This window comes from Chiloscyllium punctatum, chromosome 4 (genome assembly GCF_047496795.1).
Source record: "Chiloscyllium punctatum isolate Juve2018m chromosome 4, sChiPun1.3, whole genome shotgun sequence".
Classification (NCBI taxonomy): Eukaryota; Metazoa; Chordata; class Chondrichthyes; order Orectolobiformes; family Hemiscylliidae; genus Chiloscyllium; species Chiloscyllium punctatum.
Window position 1 is genome coordinate 52,160,344 of NC_092742.1, and position 24,912 is coordinate 52,185,255.

General features: G+C 42.3%; 1 protein-coding gene across 3 annotated transcripts in view; it reads left to right on the forward strand.

The window, feature by feature from the left end:
- Positions 1 to 6,930: 6,930 nt before the first annotated feature.
- Positions 6,931 to 24,912, forward strand: part of LOC140476304 (guanine nucleotide-binding protein G(I)/G(S)/G(O) subunit gamma-2) — an 88,081-nt gene continuing 70,099 nt past the window's right edge. Inside the window, exon 1 of one of the 3 annotated variants that reach the window (XM_072568706.1) lies at positions 6,931 to 7,484. The gene's annotated coding sequence lies outside the window, so the exon portion shown is untranslated. The remainder of the gene's footprint in view (positions 7,485 to 24,912) is intronic. The other 2 variants (XM_072568705.1, XM_072568704.1) reach the window with 2 other exon arrangements.

Below are 24,912 nucleotides of genomic sequence, written 5' to 3' on the forward strand. Positions count from 1 at the left end.
TATTTATCTCTCTTTCCCTTTTTATGCAGTTCTGAATATTCATAGACATCCAGGGTTCTCTAGGCTGGTGGTCCTACAGTACACTCTCTAAAGGGACCATGTTGGGTCTATACTCACCCCAGTACCTTTTTGAACACCTCCCACTGTTCTACTGTAGATTTATCCTCAAGTAACTCTTGTTGGTCTATTTTGGCCAGACATGCCTTATTTTAATAAAATTTACCTTGCCCAATCCAAAATCCTTTTTTGAAGACTGTCTTTCTCCTTTTCCATAACAAACTTAAAATGTATAGTGTAGTGGTTGTTTTCACTAAAATGCTTCCCCACTGTCACCTCAAAAATCCAGTCCAGCTCTGCTATGTCACTTGTTGGACCTTCTACATGTCAATATAAAAAGCTCTTCTGTATACTTTAAGAAATCTATCCCTCTATACTCTTTACATTATGATAATCCCAATTAAGATTGGGGTACTGTCTTTGAAATCCCTTAATATAGTTGCACTTTTATTGTTTTTACATGGCTTAGTGAATTGACCCCATATTTGTTCTTTCCCAAGATCCACAAGCCTAACCACCCTGGCCGACCCATTGTCTCAGCCTGCTCCTGCCCCACCAAACCCATCTCCACCTACCTCGATACTGTCCTATCCCCCCTAGTCCAGGAACTCCCCACATGCGTTCGAGACACCACCCACGCCCTCCACCTCCTCCAAGACTTCCGTTTCCCTGGCCCCCAATGCCTCATCTTCACCATGGACATCCAGTCCCTATACACCTCCATCAGCCATGACCAGGGCCTCCCAGCCCTCTGTTTCTTCCTCACCCGATGTCCCCAACAGTACCCTTCCACCGACACTCTCATTCGTTTGGCTGAACTGGTCCTCACCCTTAACAATTTCTCTTTCAAATCCTCCCACTTCCTCCACACCAAAAGAGTAGCCATGGGCACCCGTATGGGCCCTTGCTATGCCTGTCTCTTTGTTGGCTACGTAGAACAGTCCACCTTCCGTAATTACACCAGCACCATTCCCCACCTCTTCCTCTGCTACATTGATGACTGCATCGGCGCCACCTTGTGCTCCCACGAGGAGGTTGAGCAGTTCATCAACTTTACCAACACATTCCACCTGACCTTAAATTCACCTGGACCACCTCTGACACCTCCCTCCCCTTCCTGGACCTCTCCATCTCCCTTAATGATGACTGACTCAATGCTGACATTTTTTACAAACCCACTGACTCCCACAGCTACCTGGACTACAACTTCCCCCACCCTGCCTCCTGCAAAAATGCCATCCTGTATTCCCATGCCTCCACCTCTGCTGTATCTGCTCCCAGGAGGACCAGTTCTACCACAGAACACACTAGATGGCCTCCTTTTTTAAAGACTACAATTTCCCTTTTCACATGGTTGAAGATGCCCTCCAACACATCTCATCCACATCCCGCACCTCCGCCCTCAAACCCCACCCCTCCAACCGTAACAACACCCCTTCCGGTCCTCACCTTCCACCCTACCAACCTTTGCATAAACTGCATCATCTGCCGACATCTCTGCCACCTCCAAACGGACCCCATCCATTTCCACTTTCTGCAAAGCCCATTCCCTCTGTGACTACCTGATCAGGTCCACGCTCGCCCCCCCCCCCCCCCCCCCCCAACAACCTACCCTCCCTTCCTGGCACCTTCCCCTGCCACTGCAAGAATTGCAAATCTTGTGCCCACACCTCTCCCCTCACCTCCATCCAAGGCCCCAAAGGAGCCTTCCACATCCCTCAAAGTTTCTCCTACACATCCACCGATGTCATTTATTGTATCCGTTGCTCCTGATATGGTCGCCTCTACACTGTGGACACTGGACGTCTTCTTGTGGACGCTTTAGGGAACATCTCTGGGACACCCGCACTAATTAACCCTACTGCCCCGTGGCCCAACATTTCAACGCCTATTCTCACTCTGCCTAGGAGATGCAGGTCCTGGGCCTCCTCCACCACCATTCCCTCACCACCCGACGCCTAGAGGAAGAATGCCTCATCTTCCACCTCAGAACACTTCAACCCCAGGGCATCAATGTGGACTTCACCAGTTTCCATATTTCTCCTCCCCCACCTTACCCCAGTTCCAATCTTCCAGCTCAGCACTATCCTCATGACCTCTCCTACCTGCCAATCTTCCTTCCCACCTATCCGCTCCACCTTCCTCTCTGACCTATTACCTTCATCCCCACCCCCATCCACCTATTTTACTCTTCGCTGCCTTCTCCCCAGCCCCACCCCTTCCCATTTATCTCTCCACCCTGGAGGCTCTCTGCCTTCAGTCCTGATGAAGGGCTTTTGCCCGATATGTCGATTTCCCTACTCTTCGGATGATGCCAGACCTGCTGTGCTTTTCCAGCACCACTCTCATCTAGATTCTGATTTCCAACATCTGCAGTCCTCATTTGCCTTTGTTCCTCTATTGCCCATTGACTGGGGGTATAATACACTCTTAATAGCATGATTGCCCCCATTTTATACCTAGGTTCTACCCACAAAGTCTCACTTGACGATCCTTCCAAGCTACCATCCCTCCTTACTGCAGTAAATGAATTCTTAACTAACAAGGTCAACACCATTTTCATATCTGTATTCTCTGATTCCTGTCTGAAAATCATATACACCAGAATGTTATGTTGCAAGTCTTGTCCATTCCACAACCATGTCTTTGTGACAGTGATGACATTACAGTTCCATGTGTCAATCCATAGCCTAACACATCTGTCTCACTCCAGCCTCACCTTACCCCTTTGAGACACAAGTGAACTTGATCTGTCTTGGTTATGCTGTTTTACCTTTGAATGAATGCACTGCGACTCCTGCCCCTGATGAACTAATTTAAACTCTTCCCAACAGCATGTGCAAACTCTCTGGCAAGGATGTTCGTCCCATTCTAGTTCAGGTACAATTGTAGAGATCTCACATTCCCCAGAAGTAGGTCCTAGTCATTCAGAAACTAAAACAGACATTGCTGGAAAAGCTCAGCAGGTCTGGCAATATCCGTGAAGAGAAATCAGATTTAATGTTTCAGATCCAGTGACATTTCCTCAGAACTGATGGTAGCTGGGAAAATGTCAGTTTATAAGCAGAAGGTAGGGTGGGTGAAGGGATGAAGGTGTAAATGATAGGTGATTGGGGATAGAGCCGAAAGAGAAAGAAAAACAATTGGCAGACAAAGGAGTGGATAATGATCTGGCTGGGAGACTGAATAGCTGTTAATGATGACTGTTAGTGATTAGATTAGATTACTTACAGTGTGGAAACAGGCCCTTCGGCCCAACAAGTCCACACCGCCCCACCGAAGCGCAACCCACCCATACCCCTACATTTACCCCTTACCTAACACTACGGGCAATTTAGCATGGCCAATTCACCTGACCTGCACATCTTTGGACTGTGGGAGGAAACCGGAGCACCTGGAGGAAACCCACGCAGACACGGGGAGAATGTACAAACTCCACACAGTCAGTCGCCTGAGGCGGGAATTGAACCCGGGTCTCTGGCGCTGTGAGGCAGCAGTACTAACCACTGTGCCACCGTGCTGCCCACTAACAGTGGCTAACAATGTGTTGTGTGTAACAGCAGACTATGTGATCACAAGGCCTGGTGAGTGGGGTGGGGTCTAGGACATAGGACAGTTCAGGCCCTAAAGTTATTGAACTCAATATTAAGTCTGGATAGCTGCAGTGTCCCCAAGCAAAAACTGAGGTGTTGTTCTTCAAGCTTACACTGAGCTTCACTGGTGTACTGCAGAAAGCCTGAGACACAGGTATTGGCCAGGAAACAGGGTGATGTGTTGAAGTGGCAGGCAACTGGAAGCTCAGGGTCATGTTTGCAGGCAGAAGGTAGGTGCTCTGTGAAACGGCCACCCCGTTTGCACTTTGTTTTCCCAATGTACTGGAGACTACAATGTGAGCAGACAATGCAGTAGACTAGATTGTTTCACGTGGAAGGTGTGTTTCGGCCTTGGACACTAAGGATGGAGGAAGTAAAAGGGAAAGTGTTACACCTTTGGCAATTTCAGGGGAAGGTGCTGTGTGACTGTTGGGGGGAGTGTTGAGAGTGAAGAAAGAGTGGACCACTGGTAAGGGCCCCAACATACCTTCCAGGTGAAGCAGCGCTTTACCTGCACTTTGCCCGAAACGTCGATTTCGAAGCTACTTGGATGCTGCCTGAACTGCTGTGCTCTTCCAGCACCACTAATCCAGAATCTGGTTTCCAGCATCTGCAGTCATTGTTTTTACCTCCTTCACAAAATCTAGTCTACTGCCTTCACTGCTCACAATGTGGTCTCCCCTACACTGGGGAGATGAAGTGTAGACTGGGTGATTGGTTTGCAGAGCACCTACGTTCTGCCCACAAAAATGACCCTGAGCTTCCAGTTGCCTGCCACTTCAATACACCACCCTTTTCCCAATAGCCAAAATCTATGTCTCAGGCTTGCTGAGGAACCTTGATTATCCGAAGGACACGGGCAGGGAGTATTTCATTTGGTTACTCGAATGGCAGATAATCGATGCCAGATAACATAGTTAGCCATGCATTGGAACCTTGCGATCTTGTTCAGATAATCTGAAATTCTGTTAGTCAAATGCCTGATATTCAAGGTTCCTCTGTGTAATGTTCAATAACTTTAGGGCCTGAACTGTCCTATGTCCTAGCCCCCACCCCACACACCAGGCCTTGTGATCACATAGTATGCTATTACACACGACACATTGTTAACCACTAACAGTCACTATTAACAGCTGTTCACCTTCCCAGCCAGATCATTATCCACTCCTCTGTCTGCTCAACTGTTTTTCTCTCTCTTTGAGCTCTATCCCCAATCACCTATCATTTACTCCTTACCCCCTCCTCCTCCCCCAATATCTGCATATAAACCAACATTTTCCCATTACCATCAGTTTTGAGGAAGGGTCACCAGGTTCCCCCCTCCCCTGATTTCTCTTCACAGGTGTTTCCAGACTGACTGACCTTTCCTGGCAACTTGTGTTTTTGTTTCTGATTTACAACATTTGCAGTTATTTTGGTTTTCACTTTCTCCAGACATGTTTGCCATAGATCACAATGGAATCCAGTTGCGCCCACGTGCTGCAGCCTTAACGCAGAATGAATCCTGCTATCCTGAAATAATTTAATTAATTACCACCAACTTGTACATAATTTTAAAACAGAACCACATACCAGATACACACCAAACAACTAGCTCAACTAGCTTTTATTTGTAGTGGAGCAAGATCAATTCCTAAATGGCAAGATATACTAAAAAGCAAAAGGACACAATCAAACACTTTCTTCTCCTCTCCATCTTCATCAAACTCCCCACTTTAAAAAAAATCTCTCAACTTTGCACACAATTTCCTCAATGCATTTGTTTTCCTCCCGCTGCACTAAAGGACATATTTTTGGGAACTGACTGGGGATTAGAAACACCAGATTTAACCAGTTAGCTAAAACTTCAATCTTATTTGCATAGTACCTCCCATTTACTGTTAATTACCGACCAGATTTTGATTTTAAGAACAGAGTTTAAAAATAAAAATTAACACAAACTCCTCACTAACCAAACCCAATTGTTCAATTTCCTGAGCTACAAAACATCACCTATCCCACCACCTTAGTGATGCTGTAATTAATTAATTAACTAATTAAATTTAATTAATGCTTTCAGCTCTTCTGTGTTTTTTAAAAATGTTGTTGAATATTCTACGTACCCTTATTGAAACTCCTTAGTTTGTCTGATTACTATTAAATAGGAAATATCCAATGACCTACCTGTTTCCAGATGTTGGGTTTTTGTCTGTATTCTGACTCAGAACCAACAGTTGGTATTCGTCTGTGCCCCACAGTCCTGTATACCCTCCTCCAAGATCTTATTGAATGGTGGAGCAGGCTTGAAGGACTGAGTGGTCTACTCTTGTTCCTTGTTTATACATTCAAATGTACTCCTGTCTATATATCCCACATTCTTGTAGACCTCACGCCTATATATCCCACTCATGCATACCCAATTTCTGTATACCTAACTCCCATAGACCATAGTTCAGTGTATTATATATCTTACTTTTCTCTGTAATGTGCTCACCTCCTAAATATCCCATTCTTTTATATGCTGTTCTCAATATTTATACTCCATTCCCTTCTCACTGAAACCCCTGTCTTTATACTCCCACTGATGTGTCGTTCTTTACAGCCCCACGCTCACCTTGTTGAAGTCTTGCATTTTTCATCCCTCTACCCTCTTTGATGTCTCGCTAAGCCCTAATAAAATTGAAGTCAATGGGACTGAGGGTGAAATCTCTGAACTGGTTGGAGTCATATCTAATTCAAAGGGAAGATTGACATGCATAGGCAGGTCTGGCCAAATGTGTACTGTTCGTATCCAGGTTGAATTACAGTAGTATGTAGTACAAAATGTTCAGAGATCACTGGTTCACAGAAATCAATAGTAAATCCTCAGCTGTCACCCTTCAGGAATTGGGCTATGTAGCAAGTGAGTGGGGCGCTCAAAAGAATGAACACATGTACAATCTGTTATCTGTATCATGTCAATACTTGTCATGACTGGAACTTTAGTTTTGAACAAATCACATGCTTTTTCTTGAGAAAGATGTATACTTGCCGCACGCAAAGAAAGAAAAAGATTCCAGTTTTAAACCTCTGAGGATTAGGTTCTGATTACTGTTCTGTATCTGCTGTGCAAAGACAGCGGCGTTGCTACATTTACATAAACAACACAGGAAATCAGTCATTCATCGTTGCCATGGTAGCACTGGGGAAATCCATTTTATTAAAGTTCACTGTGCCCCTCTTAGGAACATTACAAACAAAGAACTGGAATAAAAGAAGTAGATTGGGTGCAGATATAATAAAATAACTCTGAGTTTTAATATAGGAAATCTTTGCTGCTGAATGTTTGTCTAGCTGGTAGTGTTGTTTAGAAGGCACCCCTTCATGCCAGCAGCTGGGAAGAATGTAAAAGTCACACAGAGGTTTCTGTTAGTGGGGGGGAGGCAAGCCTTCAGAATGATTTTTTTCATTTATTTAATATTTCAGACACCAAGATGAATTCCTTTGATTACTTCACCTAATGCTTCAAGCCAAGCTCAGAGATCAGAGCATTGGTTGTAAAGTCTGGTGAAATTGCTACAGAAATAAGCAGTTGAAAGGAATAGTAGTAAGGAAGGAAGCACAAGGCACACAAGACAGAAGGGCTAAATGAGAGAGAAAGAGAGGCAGAGAAGGGGAAGTTACAGCAGCTAGAAAGGGGAGGAAGTGGGAGACCTGCTGCTTCCTGTAGACAGAATGATGATTGAAGACAAAGCTGGGTGTGGACTCGTCTCTCAGGGCTGCTGCCTACACAGCTGGTAAGCTTGGATTCTCCTGCATATTTAACCAGTTTTAAGAAGAGAAGAGTGAATATCTGCTTTCAATTTAATGACCAAGGTAAATTAGCTTTTTTCCTTTCCTGTTTTTAATACTACACTTAAGAATTCTGTTGAGGAGTTTATTTTTTTGCCAAAATAGACTTGATTGCATTTGGGACTGCAAATGTTAAAGATATGTGTGTATTATTCCACAAAATGATATTATCAACGACTGTACAACAACTAATACTGAATATTTGATCATGTTGGTGTTAAGAAAATGTAATGCTTTTAATCTGAAAGCTTGCAGAAACCAAGTATGTAGCTGTTAGCAGGGAGAGGAATAGCTGTCCGCTGTGGGGGTAGAATGATTTAATTGTAATTCATTCAATGTGATTGGGAATTTGTGCTATATCACTTAATGCTGATTGTAAATTTTATGCAAAATAACACACCAACAGTCAGCAGCTCAGTTCTTTTGCTAACACTATATATCACAAAGGAGCCAGTATGGATTTTGCTGTGCAAATGTGTTTTCATGTTCATATTCTCATTGTAGCTACATATCTATATTTATAAAATAATGCTTCAAACCAAATATATAAAATAACAGTGCAGTAATAATATACATAATAAAGACATTTTTAATATTTGAATTACTGTAATTCTGAGAGCTGTTGAGGTGACTAAGTGGGGCAATGGAAAATCAACCAGTTTTTTTTCCCCATAATATCAGGGTATCTGCATTGAAAAGTCCATCATATAGAAAAAAGGTGTTGATTTGGTTGCCAGTAATAGCATTTAATTAGTAACTACAAATGCTATTTTTAAATGCTGTGAAATCACATGACTTATTTAGACTGCACCTCCTCCATTTTATTAAAGAAAATATAGATACCTCAAAATTAATTCAGTGATTCATAGCTGCATGCTACATTAATGTCTTTTGAATTCTGTAGGACTGTGTCTTGAAACATGGTAACTAGACATTGAAGAAAAGAGAGTTTCTGATATAATATACCAGTCAAATAATTTGAAGTAAAGGCAGAAAATGCTAGAAATATTCAGCAGGTCAGGGAGTGCCTGTGGAGTCATAGACCCAGAGCTCTCCACAGCTTCTCTGAACAGTTTTCTCTTCATAGCTGCTGCTTGTCAAGCTGATCATTTCCAATTTTTAACAAAAATTGTTTCATTTCAGGTTTCTAATGTCTGCAGCATTTTGCATTAGAGGCAAATAATGTGTTCTCAATATGGATTCCACAACCGTTGAGTTTTAAGTTTTTGATTGGTGACTCTATTTTGTGTTATAAGTCATACAGTTTTCAAACATAAAAAAAATATTATATATTGTGGACAAACTTGTATCAAAATAACCTCAGCTTTGTATAGTCGCTAATTGGCTTTTATTGTGTAATTTGAGACTTGTTTAATCAATTGGTTCCATATTCAAGCTTAATGTGCTCAGGGGAATGTAACTGTTACACAAATGTGAACCATTTGGGAAATTATACACACAGCAGTCTCTGAAAATTTACAGGCTGATGGGATTTCCAATGCCCATCCTAATCTGAGAAAGAGATTTCGGTTGCCATCCATAATGATAGACACTTCAGAATCAAATTTCTGTTTTAGACAGTCTGTTACATGGAAACATTAGTGAAATCCAATAAGCATTTGATCTTAATAACATTTAAATCAGTTGCCAGATTTATTCTGCTGTCGATGGTTATTTTTACTGATGTTTAGACATGTTAGACTAGCTTATTGACCAACACTACTTATTAAGTTAATTTTTGTGTTCAATTGTTAACTGAATTATGAATCCAATAATTAAACTGTAGCACTTATTTCATTGTCACAAGGAGGTTCAATCTGATACAGATACCAATACAAGGAGTCTACAACTATGGCATCTCATTGTCCAACAATTGTTCATTCTGTATTGATGAATAAATTACAACAGGTGTTTGCACTGAATTAGATATGATCACAATGATTCATTTATAGAAGTACAGATGTTGCCTTTGGATGCGAAGAGATTGGCACAGGACTGTCCTGGTATGGTTGTAACTGGTACCATTATTACTCATTACTTTACTGCCACTTTCAACAACAATAGTATTAGTTCATTGTCAGAGTTATTTACATTCAAGAATAAAGTGAATGTTGGAAAATGGTACCATGTTGTAATAGTTTTGTATGTACAATGATCAATGAACATAGGTTTTGGCTGTTCTTTCTTTTAAACTTAAGGAGACCTTTTTAATCTGAATGCAGAAATTGTTGTGGCAGAAATAGACATTTTTAGTGGCAATGAGAGATGTTGCACTGCATGGAATTATATAGGAATACAAAGAGAATGTGAGTCAGAAACAGCCATTTGGCCCCTTAGGTTAACCTTCATTTATATTCGTTTCTACTCTTTTATTTCCTCATTTAAATCCATCATTGTAATCTTCAATTCTCTTCTCCTCCAATACTTTATGCTTCATCACTCCATGAGGTCTTGAGCTGGACAGTCTCACTACTCTTTGGGTGAAGAAGTATCTTCTGAATTGTATATTGAATATCTTGGCGACAATCTTATGTTGGAGAAAGTGAGGACTGCAGATCAGAGCTGAAAACGTGTTGCTGGAAAAGCGTAGCAGGTCAGGCAGCATCCAAGGAGCAGGAGAATTGACGTTTCGAGCATAAGCCCTTCTTCAGGAATGGGGCGGAAGAAGGGCTCATGCCCGAAACGTCGATTCTGCTGCTCCTTGGATGCTGCCTGACCTGCTGCGCTTTTTCAGCTACAATCTTATATTGGCAGTGTTTATATTATGCCTTCCCCCACAAGTGGAAACATTCTCTTTGCATCCGCTCGATCAAAATCTGATGTAATTTTAGACCTCGATTAGATTGCTTCTCAGCATTTTTACATCGAGAGAAGAGACGCAGCCTACTCATCTGTTTTGAGACATATCTCCCCATGCAATTTGGTGTTATTTGCTGTCTCTCTATTGCCTCAATCACCTTTGCTTTTGTAAGTATAGTGCAGAACTGCCCTGTAATACTAAGTATAACCAAGGTTTGACACCAGTTTAGTACAGCTTTCTTACTTTTCAATTCCATTCCTCTAGAAATAAAGCCTATTGCTTGGTTTGTCTTTTGGAAGCTTTGCTAAAGAATGGTGCAACTTCTTGTGGTTAATACGTTTGCATATCTTGATTCCTTTTCTCCTCTCTTCCTCATCTAGATCTTCCAAGTTTTATTTTTCCTGCCATAATGTACTACTACACATTTGTGTGTTGAGCTTCATCTGCCAAATGTTTGCCCAGTTTGCAGATTTACTAATTTCTTCCTGTAACTTATTTCAGCCCTCCTTGGTATTGACTACCAATCCCCCCTCACAATTTGATGTAGTTTGCAAATTTAGAAATTCTGTTTGTATGTTAATGTAAGTTAATATAAAATGTGCATCCCAGCACTGGTCTTTATGGAACACCATTTCCCTGCCTCTGGTGGTCTTAACTGCCCTTTTCTCTCTCTTTCTGCCTTTTTTCAAAGTCAGCTGGCAATCCATTCTGATATTTGTGTTCCAACTTCATATTCTCTGACCTTTATTCATAAGTCTATTATGGGACACCAAAATGGGCTTTTGATGATCCAGATAAATTATATCTACTATGTTATCACTCTCTACCTCTTCAAAAAAAAATCAGTAAAGTTAGTTAAACAAAATGATCCCTTTGTAAAATTCATGCTAATTGTTCATGATTATTTCTTTTCTCTTGTTGTCCTTGAGATCCCTACATTAGTTAGGATTCCACTATATTTCTGTAGTTCCTGGATAACCAGGAGCAATGTTAAGGCTGAACATTTTAAGGCTGAAAAAGAGAAGTTTTAAATGAGGTAGGCCTGACAATGGCAACACTTAAGATGTTATTGCAGAAAAAAAATGTCATGATTCCTGTGGTATGTGCTGATTCTTAGTATTACTGATCTCAGAAAAAGAGAATAATGGTTATTGGCATCAGAAAAAATAATGGTGTTTTACTGATCCTGTTTGTTTTGTTCTGCTCAAAGGTTGAAAAGATCTAAAGGGACTCTAAGATATGTCAGATATCCATTCTAAGTATATGTATGTAAAGTTTATAGAAAAGTCATTGTTTTGGTGGCTGAAAACATTTGGGGCTTGGGTTAGGATGAATGGTGCAGGAGCTCTGGACACCTCAAAATATCAGAATTTGGCTGGGTCTGAGGAAGTCTGCATAAGTGAAGGTGCACTAGACTTATGGAATGGGATTTATTGCCTTCTTCTGTGGCACATTGCCAAGAAGTTGGCCGGTATAAATACTGCCACCTTTGGCCTCCACCCTGATTAAATCCATGACAGCCTCTCTGTTATGAATGAGGGTTTGAACTGGGCAATTAATGCCCACTTTAGGATTGTATCCTGCTGCAGCTGGTATTAACATAGTGGTGGGTGACATTGTGACATGAGGGGAACAGCAGAGTGCCTGTTTCTTGTGCTCTTCTATGGTGAGGCCTCTTATTCAAAGGCATTCTGCCTGATCAGGGACTGGGAATTGGGAAGACTGGGGTGGGGGCACTGCACTGAGAAGCCCCATGCCCTTACTGCCCACCACTTTCCCTCATGACCTCACTCTGTAAAGCTCCTCCTGCCATTATTAGACTCTGGCTTGTGTCATTCTAAAATGACATGCCAGGAGCTGCCACCTCACCCACCCACATTCCTGCTAAAGGACTTATGCCCAAAACGCTGCCTAACCTGCTGTGCTTTTCCAGCACCACTCTTTTCGACATCATCTTCCCAGTAACACTGCTGAATGGAAGAGCTGTCGGTCTGTGACTGGCTTGGCAAGCAGAGACTTGCTCCCTCAGTGGAAGGCCCCTTTCCTGGCCTTCTGTTACATGCCTGACTCATAATTTGAGACTGTTTTCCTTCCCCAAAGAAGGGAATGTGGGTCTCTTGCTGGCTCTACAATGGGCCACCCTCATGCCTCCAAAGATTGCCTCCTGTTTTGGGAGAATCAGAACAACGCAAGGCTAGGGGAGTGAACTGGGTGTAATGGGGGGGTTAGGGCACTACCAATGTAAGTAGACCTGATGGATCTGAGGAAAGCATTCCTGCTCTGCAACTAATGCAATCTTACTTGATGGATTGGGGTTTTCTCACTTGCTGGAGCCTGCTGGGAATCCCACTCAGTGTTTTGCAAATTCAGTTAAACAAGTGACCATTGACTTACATGGTTCCAGATGATAACCTTGCCATTAGTCACAGGTATTGTGTAACCATCAAACCTTCAAACTGTTGGTTTGCAGATCCCTTATGTTGCAATGGATACAGACAGTTATTATGGTTGCTTATATGATTACATCTATAATGCTTAAATGTTCTTAGGTTTGGGAAAAAAAACATACAGCTAATTCTTTTTGGCTAAGTGCAAGTTGCTTCAAGTTCTGTTTCGTGATTCTTCTCACGAGACCCAGTGAGATTTCTTGCTGTGTCTTACCAAATGTGCCTCATTACCCACATATCCTGCCCTCAGTGCATTCCTCACATCTGATCCTATCCTGATCTCAGCACACGCTGTTGCTGAAAGAACTTGTCACTCACTGAAATCTCTGCTAGACCCTCACTTTAAAGTTGAAAATGTGTTGCTGGAAAAGCACAGCAGGTCAGGCAGCATCCAAGGAGCAGGAGAATCTACATTTCGGGCATGAGCCCTTCTTCGGGAATGAGGAAAGTGTGCTAAGCAGGCTAAGATAAAAGGTAGGGAGGAGGGCCTTGGAGGGGCGTTGGAAATGTGATAGGTGGAAGGAGGTTAAGGTGAGGGCGATAGGCCGGAGCGGAGAAGTCAGGAAGAAGATTGCAGGTTAGGAAGGTGGTGCTGAGTTCGAGGGTTGGGACTGAGACAAGGTGGGGGGAGGGGAAATGAGGAAACTGGAGAAATCAGAGTTCATCCTTTGTGTTTGGAGGGTTCCTAGGCGGAAGATGAGGCACTCTTCCTCCAGCTGTCATGTTGCTATAGTCTGGCGATGGAGGAGTCCAAGGACCTGCATGTCCTTGGTGGAGTGGGAGGGGGAGTTGAAGTGTTGAGCTACAGGGTGGTTGGGTTGGTTGGTGCGGGTGTCCCAGAGGTGTTCTCTGAAACGTTCCACAAGCAGGCGGCCTGTCTCCCCAACATAGAGGAGGCCACATCGGGTGCAGCAGATGCAGTAAATGATGTGTGTGGAGGTGCAGGTGAATTTGTGGTGGATATGGAAGGATCCCTTAGGGCCTTGGAGGAAAGTGAGGTGGGGGGAGGTATGGGCGCAAGTTTTGCATTTCTTGCGGTTGCAGGGGAAGGTGCCGGGAGTGGAGGTTCGGTTGGTGGGGGATGTGGACCTGATGAGGGAGTCACGGAGGAAGTGATTTTTTCGGAATGCTGATAGGGGAGGGGAGGGAAATATATCCTTGGTGGTGGGTTCCATTTGGAGGTGGTGGAAATGACGACGGATGATACGATGTATATGGAGGTTGGTGGGGTGGTGGGTGAGGACCAGTGGGGTTCTGTCCTGGTGGCGGTTGGAGGGGCGGGGCTCAAGGGCAGAGGAGCGGGAAGTGGAAGAGATGCGCTGGAGAGCATCGTCGATCACGTTTGGGGGGAAATTGCGGTCTTTGAAGAAGGAGGCCATCTGGGTTGTTCGGTATTGGAACTGGTTCTCCTGGGAGAAGATGTGGTGGAGACGAAGGAATTGGGAATATGGGATGGCATTTTTACAGGGGGCAGGGTGGGAGGAGGTGTAGTCTAGGTAGCTGTGGGAGTCGGTCGGTTTATAGTAAATGTCCGTGTTGATTCGGTCGCCCGAGATAGAAATGGAGAGGTCTAGGTAGGGGAGGGAGGAGTCTGAGACGGTCCAGGTGAATTTGAGGTCGGGGTGGAAGGTGTTGGTAAAGTGGATGAACTGTTCAACCTCCTCGTGGGAGCACGAGGCAGCGCCGATACAGTCATCGATGTAGTGGAGGAAAAGGTGGGGGGTGGTGCCAGTGTAGCTGCGGAAGATGGACTGTTTCACATATCCCACGAAGAGGCAGGCATAGCTGGGGTCCATGTGGGTGCCCATCGCTACTCCCTTGGTTTGGAGGAAGTGGGAGGATTGGAAAGAGAAGTTGTTCAGGGTGAGGACCAGTTCAGTTAGTCGAAGGAGGGTGTCAGTGGAAGGTTACTGGTTGGTACGGCAGGAAAGGAAGAAGCGGAGGGCTTTGAGTCCTTCGTGATGGGGGATGGAGGTGTACAGGGATTGGTTGTCCATGGTGAAGATAAGGCGTTGGGGACCAGAGAAGTGAAAATCATGGAGGAGGTGGAGGGTGTGGGTGGTGTCCCAAACGTAGGTGGGGAGTTTTTGGACTAAGGGAGACAGGACCGTGTTGAGGTATGCAGAGATGAAGGGCTCATGCCCGAAACGTCGATTCTCTGTTCCTTGGATGCTGCCTGACCTGCTGCGCTTTTCCAGCAACACATTTTCATCTCTGAGCTCCAGCATCTGCAGTCCTCACTTCCTCCTCTTCACTTTAAAGTCTCAGTTTTTGCTCATCTGACCAAATATAACCTGTGGTAATTGTTGATGACCCCGTGAAAAGCCTTGGGTGTTCATTATGCTGGAGGTAATTTATAAATACAGCTTATTATCATGGAATGGTGTTTATGAATATATGTTTTCATAGTGGGATTATCAATCACTGGTTTTGATCTGGACCATTCCGATTTTGGCACATTTTCGCATGGTTCTGCTACCATACATCTTTAGGTCAGTTAATACTTCAACCATGAGCTTAGCAAAAGGTTGCGCTGGAGACTGGTCAAGACACTAAGAATGGGATGGAGCTAGGGGACAGGCCGCAGAAGGTATGGGACAGAGCTGGGGAACTGACATGGGTGCAAATGGTTGCATGGAGGAGAACAAGTGACGGCAGCTGAAGGCTGTGGTAAGTGGCAGTGGGAAATTGGGAATCTGGGGTGGGAACTGGAAATGGGCAGCAGACGTTTGGTGAGAACTGCAGAATTGCACTGACAGCAAGGGGCGAGTAGGGTCAATGGGTTGAAGAGCTGAGAATCAGGTTGAATCTCTGATGGACAATATGTTTGGTCAAAGTCAAGAAGAATCTGGGACCAGGATTACTGTCCTGGCTCCCCCATGAAGCAAGCCTAACTTATTTAGTTGCCAGTTCTTTTCACTTAACAAACACAACAACACTTTTGCTCTTTTTAATATGTCTGTTTCTGTAAGCTTATGTTCTTGGTATTTCAAAAAGCTATGCAGTTCAGTGTTAAATATTGCAATCAAAATGTAATTATTAATAGCTATTCTGTTAAACCTGTTTGTCCTTTCTTTCTTGGACATACACAAATAAAACTGTTGTAGTATATTAATGTTGCCTGTACTTAGTTGGCTGGTCAGCTGATTTGCGATACAGAGTCATGCCAGCAGTGTGGCTTATATTTGTGGACCAGCTGAAGTTACCATGAGGAACTAAAATAAAACACAGAAATGCAGACGTTGGAAATCTGAAACAAAAATAGAAATTGCTGGAGAACCTCAGTAAATCTGGCAGGATCTGTGGAGAGAAAACAGGGTTAACATTTCTGGTCTAGTGATCCTTTGTTAGAAGTGATAGTAGTTTGGGAAAAATATGGTATATGTGCTGAAAACAATTGGTTTGGGGAGCAGAAGGTGGGGGTGGGCTGGGCTGGGCTAAAGGAGAAAATGATAACTGAAAATGGAGCCGAGAGGAAGAGGAAAAAGGCAGTCAAAGGGCTGGATAATGGTGAGCCAGGGAGAAAAAAAGAGGTGCAAATGGAGACCGTGAGTGGTCTGCTGTACATTGTGTGTGTATAATTTGGGGTGGGGGGGTGGGGGTGTGGAATGAAAACCAGACTGGGTGACCACTTTGCAGAACATCTGTGTGCTGTGCGCAAAAAAAGACCCTGAGCTTTCAGATACCTGCCACGTTAAAACGCCACCATCTTCCCTGGCCAGCATTTCTCTCAGGTTTGCTGCAGTGCTCCACTGAGGCCCAGTGCAAGCTGGAAAAACAGCACCTCATTTTCTGCTTGGGGACCCTGCAGCCTTCAGGACTCCGTATCCAGTTCAGTAATTTAAGGGCCTGAGCACCTTCTCCCAAGTCCTTCCCCCAATCCTCCCACACCCTCGGCCTGTTATCACAGCCAATCTATTTTCGCTTACGGTCCCTATTAGCAGCACTTCTTTTTCCTGGCTCACCATTATCCATCCTTTTGTGTGCCCAACTGCCTCTCTTTCCTCTGAGCTCTATCTCTACCTATCACTTACTTCTTTACCACCCCTCCCCTGTTTTTGGCATGTATACCACCTTTTCCTAGCCACTATCCATTCTGAAGAAGGGTTCACTGAACTCAAAATGTTAACCCTGTTTTCTCACATTTCACAGATGCTGACAGATCTGTTGAGTTCCTCCAGCAATTCCTGTCTTTGTTACCATGGAGGACTTTCCTTCCCCAGCTCTTCCCTCACCTGAGGCTTGGTGAGCTTAGGTCAAACCACCACCAGTCATCTTTCTGGCTCTCAGAGAGCAGCCCTATGACCTAGTAGTACTATGGCAACTTTAACTTAACCTGGTGGATCCCAACCAGGGCCTCGGTGTCCAAGTAATCCAACAAAGTACAACACCTATACTATTGCAGCAAATGACGTTTGCATGTGCGATGGTTAGGGGTGGCCTGACAGCCAGTGTTCTGTAATCCTGCCTAGTAACTTCTGCCGTCTATTGGAGTGTGGTCAGGGACAGATGTGTGTGCATATTCTTGATCCATACTGTGTCCAACGGCAGATAAGTAGATTCCGAACTGTGCATTGCAGCTTTTGGACTGACTCTAGCTGTAAGGATAATGCTCAATAGGGTTTACATCTCTGGTCTTGGAGGCTAGAAAATGAGTTCAATTTATTTGCATTCACATTTGGACCGTCACTGAGGATTGATTGATTACGTATGAGTTCTTAATATTATATGTCCTGTGCCAAAAATTCATATTCTGTTAAATATGAATGAAATGTGATTTTTAAAGCATTTCCAACATGCTGTGGTACCTGCTTTTATAATAAAGTGGCAGGTAGATTATAGACCACATAAAATACTGTTCTTGTTGGAAATCTGAAACCAATGCAGAGATTACTGGAGAAACTCAATCAGTTGGCACCACTCATGGAGAGGGAAACAGAGCTGATCATTCTTTTTCAGAACTCCTAAGATACATTTTATGATATAATCATAGACTCTCTACAGTGTGGAAGCAGGCCATTCGACCCATCAAGTCCACACCAACGCTCCAAAGAGCATCCCACCCAGATCCACCCCTCTGCCCTATCCCCGTAGCCCTGCATTTCCCATGGCTAATCCACCTAGCCTGCTCATCCCTGGACACTGTGGGCAATTTAACATCGCCGATCCACCTAACTTGCACATCTTTGGGCTGTGGAAACTGGAGCACCCAGAGGAAACCCACACAGATATGAGGAGAATGTGCAAACTCCACACTGCACTCCACAGTGCTAGCCACTGTGCTGCCCTATAAGTCTGATATTTATTGGGAAATTAGTAAATAAATTGGAAAGGCCTTATGTGGAGAGTTCCTATACAGTCTGGAGTCAGTGGGTAGATAAAAGCCCAGATTTTCACAGAGTTGTGGTGACTCTGCAGTTGACAATCCAAAATGGTGCTAAGAACCTGGGTTTGGAAGTCTCACTACCATTCTGACAAATCCTAATTTTGCTGATAGGAGAGTGGGAGTAGGATGTGATTGCTATATCAGAGAAACTCCAACTCAGCAGGCCATTCCAACTTGCTGCTCAGTTCAAACTGATCTTATTTTCACTGAAGTCAAGGTCTTATTTTGCAGTGTGTGGTGAGTAATTTTTGACGAGTAGATGCAAGTCCTCCTAAAGGTGGATAAAGTCTGTGAAACTGTCAAGCTGCAAAGTTATTTAAATAGCCTTTTGTTTACAATTTAAATAAAACTACTGCATTCTGATTTTCAAACAATTGATGCTGGCAGTATCAATATTTGTTTGTTGATGTTACCATAATGGCTATTGGATAACACTTACTGATTGGCTGCTTTCCACAGCCTATCATCACAGCTGTAGTTTGAATGTGCAGTATGACAGCCTTTAGAGATTATTAAAGCTGTCATTGTTGGGTTATGAATATAAATGTTTGTTTTTGTAAGAGAGAAATTAAATGCATTGAATAGGCTTTCATGAATGGGAGCATGTGTTTTATATAGCAAAACCTGCAAATGATATTTAGAACTTTATTTTGTTTCATCTTAGTATGGATTTTGAAGTATGCACATGGACACTGGATGAGTTGGCATAGGGTAGTGGGTGAAGAGAAGTGATTTAGAATTAGGTTTTACTGTCATGTGTATTCCAAAACAAAAGTATACAAGTACAGTGAAAAGTACACAATGTCACCACACTGCCATCTTAGGTACATAGTACCTAGTTACAAATCTAAGATGCTAAAATAGATTAATGAGTGAGCACTGAGTTGATTTAGTGGCTTTATGGGCTCTTGGAATGAGTGGTGGGTATGGGTTGACATGGAGAGTGGTTGTGGTGAGAGATAGAGAGCATAATGGTTAAGAGCACAATTGGAAATAAGTTCCATGGAGCAGAGATTTCTCCTTTGCCTTTTAATTAGCCATCCTTGGCAAATGGCAGGCCTTGGACAATTTCCAATTCACATCTGAGAGTGGTGGGCCTGACTCCAACTCTCTGTCTCTTTCTTTATTCTCTCTCTCTTTCTCTCTCGCGCGCGTGCGTGCACACACCCTGTCTTTCACACCATGCAGGGCACTCTATCCCTAAGTATGTACAGGAAATTTCCTGATTCCTCCAACCCAACAATTTGCAATTGATTAAGGACAGTTCAAACCTAAAAATGCAGACCTAATGTGGAAATTTATTGTCAGTCTGCCTCAAGTCAAGTTGTGCCCAAAAGAAAGTCACTCATACAGGGTTCTTGCTAACTGGATGGTTTCAGGCAGTTTTCAGTGCCTGAAAATATTTCCACATTTTGTATTAAGGTGGTTCAAAATGTCATTGATCGATTCCATTCTTTACCCGTGGCATAGTAGCTGCTTGTTTATCTCGCAAATGCTGGCTCTGGTATTTGATTTGTCAACCACAGGCAGGTATATGCTAGAGGGAGGCAGGATCTGAGAGCTCCCTTCACTGTTACCCATGCATGGTTTTTCTACTTCTGTGTAACTGACCCTGGAAAAGCTGTTTCTTTACACATAAATTGTTAGCACCTTATCCCAAGACTTATGTTCACAAACTGTTCAGTTATCAGATATAGTCTCAGTAAGTTGGGGAACCATCACTCCAGTCCAATTTTGTTTTAAAGTGATTACATTGTCTGGTTGGTAGAGTCTTCTTCCCAGCTCATGTCAATTGTCTAAAGTGATTGAATTCAAAGGCATAGTCCACAACCATCTGAATAGATAGGTCATCTCTAGATCTTGTGAATAGTTCAGGAGATGTGTCTAGATTCAAGACAGCTGATACTTTTGTTATTGTGATTGTTTTGTAATTTGTAATAAGGATTTGATAAGGTCGCTTTAAAAAGACCGACAACAATATTTTTAAACTTTTTTATTCTGTGGTTTTCAGACCATTCAATAAGTAAAGTCACTTTCAATGCATGAAATCAACTGAAGTGTTAAGGACTTCACTTGTCAGCTGGAGAGGGGTCTGGCATTGCCTCTTGTCGGGCAAACCTGCCAAACTACAAGCGAATTGGGCAGTTGCGCAGACATAGGCAATCCCCACCCTCTCCTACCAATCCATAATGTCAAGTCCTTCAGTGATTGTGCAGTTTTAATCTGCCATAAATACCTCAGGGACAGACCTCTCTGCAGCTGGGCTTATCCCAACAATGGCAAGAACAAGCTCTTCAGTGGCAATAGTATTAGCCACTTAATTGATGGTAGCACAGGAAGATTGACGATATGCCTTCCCAGTCTTATTCTGGTGGATTCAGGAAGGCAATGGGTTTTAGGTGTGTCTGCCTAATTCCATACCCTTCCTTGCTCCGTGTTTGCCACCAGTGAGAACAGAAGATCTGCCCGGTCTAAACCATGTGTTGGTAACAACTGACTTTGTAATATTTTCCACTTGTCTTGTGGTACAACACTTGGCAGGAAGCAGTTTTTGCTTCTAACTGAAGTGACACATGTTCTGAAATAGAAAGGTGAATTAATCCATTTACTTGTTTTAAGTCTTTTGATTAGATTACCTACAGTGTGGATACAGGCCCTTCAACCCAAGAAGTCCACACCGACCCTCCGAAGAGCAACCCACCCAGACCCATTCCCCTACATTTACCACCTATTACTACGGGCAGTTTAACATGGCCAATTCAACTAACCTGCACATCTTTGGACTGTGGGAGGAAGCCGGAGCACCCAAAGGAAGCCCACACAGACAGTTGCCCGAGGTGGGAATTGAACCTAGGTTGTTGGCGCTGTGAGGCAGCAGCGCTAACCACTGAGCCCCCAAATCTTTGGTTCGAGAAGTTCTTTGAATTGGACAAGGGGTTTACCCTGACAGTAACTACTGCAGGAAGAGAGAACTAAAAATCAATCACAAAATAAGAACACTGATGTATTCTCCTTTGCCAACAGTCCACTATTCTTTGTTATATTGTGGGACACCCAGATATCCCAGGCACACATGAGTTTGCATTTGTTAGATTTAAAAGTGATATTTTCATCTCTGATATTCAGCATTCTGCCCAGCTTTTGTGTCCAGCTTTATGATGCCTATAACTGGAAAATAATAATGTGTATTCTTCTTTAATGTGACAAGAGATATTATCATAATATGAATGGATTGTTAGAGTATTGTAGTTAGAATCTTGAACAGTTTATTAGAACATCAAAGGACCTCAGGCTGGCAATGAAAAGAAATGAAGCACCATTGCAATCAGTTGAAAAGCTAAAGAGTTCTCAACTGTTCATCATAACAGACAATAGCTTGACTAATTACCATATAAACAACAGAAATCCTGCATTCTTTATTTTTGGGAGCTGTCTAGATTAAGCTATTCCTATTTACACTGGAAACCATTGAAGCTTTTTCTAGTAGTATCTCAGTGAGCATCCTACAGCATTTACATCTTCAGATGGATTGCAAATTCTAAAAGTCAATTCTGCTCAAGCCTTTGTATATTCTGGGTCTGAACACAATATTCACAACTACATGAAGAAATGATGTTCCATCTGTCCATTAAATGGGTTGACAGTTCTACTGAATAATTCCCATTAATGACTGGTCAGGACGTTTAACTTCTATAATTCTATAATTTAAGTTCTATAATTATCCAAACCCTACAGCAAAGTAGTACAGGCAAAACAAAGAGCTTGCAACAACATGTTAAGTATTTAATTGAGTCATATTGCTGTCTCACTTGATAATTATAGCGTTTACTGAAGGAACAAGAACATAAGAGGAGGAGACCAGTTGGCCTATTAAGCTCTGCTATTCAACTTGTGTTTCAACTTCCACTTTCTCACTCATTCCCCATATCTCTTGCTTCCCTGAGAGACCAAAAATCAGCCTCAAATGTATTCAATGATGGACCATACGCAGTGCTCCAAAACTAACAACCCTTTGAATCAAGATAGTTCTCTTTATCTGTGTGGAATGCTCTGCCCCAGAGGGCAGTGGAGGCCCAGTCTCTGGATTCATTTAAGAAAGAATTGGATAGAGCTCTTAAAGATAGTGGAGTCAAGGGTCTGGAGATAAGGCTGGAACAGGATACTGATTGGGAATGATCAGCCATGATCATATTGAATGGCGGTGCAGGCTCAAAGGGCTGAATGGCCTACTCCTGCATCTATTGTCTATTGTCTTATCTAAATCCCACACAACAGGCCTTTGTTGTGAAATGGTGTCTCCATGTCCTTTGAACAATATTTTAATCAAGCTTCTTCATTAGCTTGAATATTTTAGTCAGATCGTCTCTGTTTTCTAAACCCCAGAGAATATAGACCCAATTTATGCAGAGTCTTGGAACAACCCCAGCATTGGAGCGGCCAGTGGATCTAGTGAATCTTCCCTGTGCTGCTTCTGCTACAAATGTATCTTTACATAATTAAGGAGACCAAAGTAGCAATCTTCTAGGTTTAGACTCATTAAGACACTATACAATTGTAGTAAAATATCTTAATTCTTGTACTCCAATCTTTTTGCAACAGAGTCAAACATGCTATTTGTTTTCTCAATTGCTTGTTGTACCTGCAGACAGACTTTTTGTGTTCCTTATAGAAGTACTCTCAAATCTCTGAGCATCAATGTTTACAGGTCCATGCCTTTTTTAAAAAAAAAAGTCTGTTTTCTTATCCTTGCTATCAAAGTGAATAACCTCCCACTTATCCATATTTTACTCTATCTGCCACTTTGTTCTCATTCCCTGAGGTTATCAATATCTTTTTGTAACCCCTTTATGTCCTCCTCACAGTTTGCATTCCCACTTAGCGTCATTTCATCAGTAAATGTAGATGCATTATTCTACCTCTTTGCCCAAGTTATTCATATAGACTGTAAGTAGCTGAGATCCCAGTCCTAATCATTGCACACTCCACTAGTCATAACCTGCCAGCTTGAAATTGCCCATATATCACTGCTATGTGCTTCATGCTGCTTAACCAGTCGTCGATCCACGCCAATGTATCACCCCCAACTCTGTAATAGTTATCCTGTGCATTAACCTTTGATATGGCACCTTATCAAATCATATTGGAAATCGAAGTATATTACATCTGCTAGCTCCTCTTTACCTATAAAATTAATTACATTCTTAAAAAACTCTAATAAAGTTACCAAGTAGGAGTTATTTTTGTAAAATTGTTTACTACTTCTAATTAATACTGTGCTTTGCTTTGCTGGGTGCTAATTAAAATATCCTTCTGATGTTCCCTCCATTTTTTGACTAGTGATGTTATACTTGCTAATTTGCAACCTACTTGGAAAACCTCAGCCCTTGTGTACACTATCACTACAACTATCTTTTTTAGAACCCTTTAGGCCTTTGAAGTCCTTAGGATTTCTCGAATTTTTGTCCCATGAATTTATCCTGTACATTTTCTTCAATATTAATGACCCTAATTCTTGCCTGTTATTAGAACTGATTTATCCTGTTTTTCTGATGTATGGAAGGTGTTACAATAATCCGTGCCCCAGTGAATATTCTTCATAGGTGTCAGCCTATTCCTACTTCAAAAGGTAAATGTAATGGTCACATAATTCTCTTAAACATTCTTCAAACAGCCTTCAATAGTTGGAAAGATTTTGATTGCAAAACCAATGACAAACTACTTTTGATAATCCATTTATGGTTAAGTGCATTAAGGAAAATGGGAGATATTGCAAGCATTTCCTTTAACAAACTATCACTTGGTGTTTTTTCTGGCAAATCTCCTTATTTCTCATCTGATAAAACCAAAGCCATTTGGTTTTATTGCAAAACTTCCTTTTCCTGTCATGCCATTTTAAAAATAACACTGTACAGCCCAAGTTCTGTGGGCAGAATGTTGGGTGTTGTTGGTAGTGAGACGTGTGATGAGCATGTCAATGGTAAAATGTGAAAGAGACGACTTTTCAGCTGCAAGGAAGAAAGGTAAAAGACCGTTATTTGTGCGTGTTATACTGCAAGTGTCTGAAAGTATGCACTGACTACAAATGACTGAAGTTCCATCAGTGCAATTTGTGAAACCAGAGCCTCTCCATGGCACTGCAGCTTTGTAACATACCCCATCTTCCAAACAGGAAGTAATTGTTCTCTGCAATATTTTGGGAGTGGTAGAAAGTTCCTCTGAGTCTAAATCCTATGAACTAGGTTGTGAAATGGTTGTTATTGAGTAGTTATGTGCACTGTAATGATTTTGCTGTAGTCCTGCGATGGTTGTGTATTATTTGTCCATTATAAATAAGCAGATTTTGTGCATTATTGTGTATGATACTGAGTAATTTACTTAATGATTTGGAGCAAAGCCAAATAATAAAATAGTGAGACAAATATAATGTAAGTGGGATTTATTGATAAGAATTGAACAGATTGATTACTCATTCTTTAAAACACATGATGGTGTCTATCTTAAAAGTCTCAATAGACAGCATATAGATTTAGTTATGTTTGTTAGCTTCAAGTATTATGATTTCCTGTCAATGGACATAGTGGGAGGAGGTTAAATCGGTACAAAGCACAAGATGAATGCTTTTACATCAAGCTGGTTATAAAGATGATCTGTCGCATTTGAGATGACTGCACATATTCTAGTTCAGATGGTGATCATTCTTTTGCTGCATGTGGAGAGAATTATGCACTTAACACTCAGCAGAAAAGTAAGAAATGTGCATATACTTGTGTAAAATTCTGAATGCATAGAATTATCAATAAAACAAAATGACTTTGATAC